At 50.3% G+C, this 5566-nt stretch overlaps 1 non-coding gene across 1 annotated transcript; it reads left to right on the forward strand.

Moving 5' to 3' along the window:
- The first annotated feature begins 4759 nt into the window (after nt 1-4759).
- Nucleotides 4760-4834, forward strand: Trnap-cgg (transfer RNA proline (anticodon CGG)). Its single transcript has one exon. It is a non-coding gene; the product is annotated as a tRNA-Pro (tRNA).
- Nucleotides 4835-5566: the final 732 nt, after the last annotated feature.

Here is a 5566-nt window from a genome sequence, read left to right on the forward strand (position 1 = left end):
ATGGGGAAGATATGGGCTACAAATGAGGAAATCACCGGGATAACTCTGACGATGAGAAGATTATTATTACGCTGAGCCTGCGAACGAGTATCTCGGTCGCGCGGAGTGGCCGCGCGGTTTGAGGCGTTATGTCACGGACTGCGCAGCCCCTCCCTCCGGAGGTTCGAGTTCTCCCTCGGGCATGGGTGTGTGTGTTGACCTTAGCATAAGTTTAAGTCTAGGGACCGATGACCTAAGCAGTGTGGTCCCTTAGGAATTTACACACATTTGAAGATTTGAACATTTCGAGTACCTCTAAAACGGCGAAGCTGGCCGAATATTCACGTTCAACTGTCGTGAGTATCTACGGAAAGACGCAGAAGGACGTCTGAACCGTGATTTATTTTCAAAGAATATCCTTAAGAATTTATTTTATTTACTAGCGATTCATCAAGAACATTAACACATTTAATCACACTATGTAAGCATGGAAGTAGTTGCCAGGGAGTAACTGATGAAATAATAACCAAATTCCTTTTAACAATTGGCAATTTTATTCACTTTAATAGTGCCTAAAAGCATTTTTAAAACAAACATATTTAAAATTACAGCCAGAAAGCACCCTCCAAATATCAAAGTTACAATTTATTCAGAGGCAGAAAGAAACAAGTTTTGACTGTATGAGCTTTCGGGCAGAGAACCTTGCCGCTCCCTTTTGACTCTGCCGTAGTTACGACCGCTCACAACAGCCTCTGAAAGACTGCACTGGTGCAAATCTGCAACACACCAGATAACTTTAAACTAAGAGTTTTAACAATTTACACAAGCACACAAACTATGCACCCCCCGTAGGAGGGATGGAAATGCTACAAAACACTAACAATTAAAATATTAACCTTGCCACCGAAGGTGCAACTTGATTTTAACTTCTAAGAAAAGTCTTACGGTGAAAGGGTGGCAACTTTATACACTAAAATCATCATGTAAATAAAAGCCCATGAAATGCAATCTTATATAAAATTCTACAAGATTGGCCAAACAATAGTTACGATGCTCTACAGTACATAGATACCGCCTCTCAAGATCATAGGCAATAATATCAAAGTTTCCAAAGATCAAAACATACACTCCTGGAAATTGAAATAAGAACACCGTGAATTCATTGTCCCAGGAAGGGGAAACTTTATTGACACATTCCTGGAGTCAGATACATCACATGATCACACTGACAGAACCACAGGCACATAGACACAGGCAACAGAGCATGCACAATGTCGGCACTAGTACAGTGTATATCCACCTTTCGCAGCAATGCAGGCTGCTATTCTCCCATGGAGACGATCGTAGAGATGCTGGATGTAGTCCTGTGGAACGGCTTGCCATGCCATTTCCACCTGGCGCCTCAGTTGGACCAGCGTTCGTGCTGGACGTGCAGACCACGTGAGACGACGCTTCATCCAGTCCCAAACATGCTCAATGGGGGACAGATCCGGAGATCTTGCTGGCCAGGGTAGTTGACTTACACCTTCTAGAGCACGTTGGGTGGCACGGGATACATGCGGACGTGCATTGTCCTGTTGGAACAGCAAGTTCCCTTGCCGGTCTAGGAATGGTAGAACGATGGCTTCGATGACGGTTTGGATGTACCGTGCACTATTCAGTGTCCCCTCGACGATCACCAGTGGTGTACGGCCAGTGTAGGAGATCGCTCCCCACACCATGATGCCGGGTGTTGGCCCTGTGTGCCTCGGTCGTATGCAGTCCTGATTGTGGCGCTCACCTGCACGGCGCCAAACACGCATACGACCATCATTGGCACCAAGGCAGAAGCGACTCTCATCGCTGAAGACGACACGTCTCCATTCGTCCCTCCATTCACGCCTGTCGCGACACCACTGGAGGCGGGCTGCACGATGTTGGGGCGTGAGCGGAAGACGGCCTAACGGTGTGCGGGACCGTAGCCCAGCTTCATGGAGACGGTTGCGAATGGTCCTCGCCGATACCCCAGGAGCAACAGTGTCCCTAATTTGCTGGGAAGTGGAGGTGCGGTCCCCTACGGCACTGCGTAGGATCCTACGGTCTTGGCGTGCATCCGTGCGTCGCTGCGGTCCGGTCCCAGGTCGACGGGCACGTGCACCTTCCGCCGACCACTGGCGACAACATCGATGTACTGTGGAGACCTCACGCCCCACGTGTTGAGCAATTCGGCGGTACGTCCATCCGGCCTCCCGCATGCCCACTATACGCCCTCGCTCAAAGTCCGTCAACTGCACATACGGTTCACGTCCACGCTGTCGCGGCATGCTACCAGTGTTAAAGACTGCGATGGAGCTCCGTATGCCACGGCAAACTGGCTGACACTGACGGCGGCGGTGCACAAATGCTGCGCAGCTAGCGCCATTCGACGGCCAACACCGCGGTTCCTGGTGTGTCCGCTGTGCCGTGCGTGTGATCATTGCTTGTACAGCCCTCTCGCAGTGTCCGGAGCAAGTATGGTGGGTCTGACACACCGGTGTCAATGTGTTCTTTTTTCCATTTCCAGGAGTGTATTTCAGGTATTAGGCCGTTACACTCCAAGCAATAAATTCGTTAACACACCAAATCCGACAAACATGACAGAGGCAGCTACTAACGTACGATAGATTGATAGGGAGATTACCGAACAACCCGAACCGCAGGTTGCTCTAACCCGCCCCTACTCCACAAGGGAAAAACGGACCACCCAATTTATATACAACCCCCTTCCCGCGGGTGGGCAAACGGAGAAGAATAATGGGACGACACCATAGCAAAACGGCTGGTGACCTCACCAAGAAAACAAGTAGAATTTAACAAGAGTTAATCAAACAAGATATCACCAATCACTTAACTTCTAATGAACTGCGATTTCTCGAGAAGACCTGGCGCAGCACCCCCAAATCACTCTCCCGAACCGTCCGCTGCCACCCGCTTCAACGGACGCAGGAAGGCGCGCCGATCTCCCGTCTCACGGCGTCGCAGCTCGCACCGGCCAGACTGATGTCGTGGGTTGACTCCTGTTGCTCTCGTGTCGACCGCGAAGTCACTACCCCTCGCTATACGTCGCGGCCCACTGGACTCACGTGGCGACCTCACATGCGCCAACGCTCAAGACGGACAAGTCATCTTGTGTCTCAGTGCGCGACCGACCAACCGATCGATCCAACCGCCAATGACCATTGCCTGAGCAAACTCGAGCAGACTGGCGGCCTAACGCGCAGACGCAGACGCAGGAACTAAGCCCTGACCGGGCGACCACTCGCTGAGTTCTCTTACTGGCGGAGTGGAAAGACTCTCATTTTGCCGGCTTTAAAGGTTGATCCGAACGACAGACATACTAGCACTCCGAACGACAGACAGACACTAACTGCCTAACAAATGCGGACGAGAGACAGACTAGCAAGCTGGGGACGAGACACTGACCCAGACTGACTGACTGGCGAGCTCATAGCGCCCCTTAAATGCATGTGAACAGGCAACCTTTCCCCTTTCCCACCAGAGGGAGACACCAAAGCTGCGATTGCCACAGCGGCGCCACCGCGAGAAACGGAGGGCGACTGCTTCACACTACGCGCTGCGGCGCGCTCTTCAAAGCAGCAATTTTTACCACGGCTCAACGTCCATGACTCTTCACAGTACTTGGGGTTCGGATGCTTGTATGGATGCTTGTAGGACAGATGGTGATCTGTGCCATCTCTGCCAAATGAGCATAGAGCTGGTGAATACACAAGCGTTTCGGAGCACTCCGTTCAACGTGCATTGCTGAACACGGAGCTCCGCAGCAAACCACCCCTACGTCTTCACATGTTGATCCAAGGACAACGTCAATTACGAAGCGCTGGGCACACGATCATCGGGTTCGACCGTCGATCAATCAAAACGTGTCGACTCTTTGGGTGGATCACATGTTTGCTACATTACGTCGCTGGTCGTCTCCACAAACGCTACATTCGAGGTGAAAGCGCCAATAAACGAGCACTAGCGCCACGGACGCAGTCTGTTGGGACCAATATTATGCTATGGGAGACATTCTCCTGCGCTTTCATGTGACCTGTGATAGTAATCGAAGACACGCTGACAGCTGCGAACCACGTGCAACCCTCCGTGCTTGATGTCTTTCCAGGCGGCGACGTCATCTTCCAGCAGCGTAATTGTCCATGTCTCGGAACCAGAAACGTGCTATAGTGCTTTGAGGAGCGTTACAGTGAACTCTCGTTGACGTCTTGGTGAGCAAATTCGCCTGATGTAAATCCGATGGAGACCATCTGGGTCGCTATCGGGTCCTATTACGTCTTACGCAAATCAGCTGCCCGTTATTTACGCGAATTACGTGATCTGTGCCATAAACCTCCACAAATCTACCAACAAACTATGGGAGTCCTGATACGCAGAACCAGTGACGTATTTCGTTCCAAAGATGGACAAACAAGAATGAGATTTTCACTCTGCAGTAGAGTGTGCGCTGATATGAAACTTACTGGTTGATTAAAACTGTGTGCCGGACCGAGACTCGAACTCGGGAGTCTCGGTTCGGCACACAGTTTTAATCTGCCAGCGAGTTTCATATCAGCGCACACTCCGCCGCAGTGTGGAAATCTCATTCTGGAAACATCCCCCAGGCTGTGGCTAAGCCATGTCTCCGCAATATCCTTTCTTTCAGGAGTGCTAGTTCTGCAAGGTTCGCAGGAGAGCCTCCGTTGTTTGGAAGGTAGGAGACGAGGTACTGGCAGAAGTAAAGCTGTGAGGACGGGTGCGTGAGTCGTGCTTGGGTAGCTCAGTTGGTAGAGCACTTGCCCGCGGAAGGCAAAGGTCCCGAGTTCGAGTCTCGGTCCAGCACACAGTTTTAATCTGCCAGCAAGTTTCATGGACAAACAAACTATTAAGCAGGTTGCGATAATGGTTTGCTTCATCAGTGTATGCATAAATATTTTATGCACTGGATGGCTTCACATCAGATTATGTTTTTTTCATGTCTATACATAGTGCCATCCCCCAAGAACGATGGACCTTGCCGTCGGTGGGGAGGCTAATCTCGAATAACAACAAGGGACCCGCCGAGCTTAACCTCTCCATCAGATGGACGGATCACCATCAACAGTGTCAAGTGTCCTCACTTTATGAGAACTGAAGAGATATTTGGAATTTAAGACATTCGCACAAACACTGATGGCCAGAGCCGCTACGTCGCCTCCTCTCCTCTCATTTCCGACCAAATACTAGCAGCGAACATTTCATCAACTACCAGGACTCCACCCAACTTGCCTCCGAGATGAGTCACTATCGCGCAGCTGTGCGTTATGGACCTTGGCTATGGTGTAAGACAAATGAAGAGTGTCTTGCAAAAGATGTGGTTAAAAGCTCTACAGAGATATGTGATAGTATCCGTGTGATTATACAGAGTAGGAAGTGCAATCATAACGTAATAAACGACTGTTAGGATTCCTATAGCTTACGTAGAGAACAGGGGTATATGACCTCCATGGTGGTAGGTGAAGCTGGCATTGACAGGTAATGCATATGTAGCAGAACACCTCCCAGCACGTGCCTGCAGTGGAATGGTGACAGATGA

Source organism: Schistocerca serialis, chromosome 9 (genome assembly GCF_023864345.2).
Source record: "Schistocerca serialis cubense isolate TAMUIC-IGC-003099 chromosome 9, iqSchSeri2.2, whole genome shotgun sequence".
In the NCBI taxonomy this organism is placed as follows: domain Eukaryota; kingdom Metazoa; phylum Arthropoda; class Insecta; order Orthoptera; family Acrididae; genus Schistocerca; species Schistocerca serialis.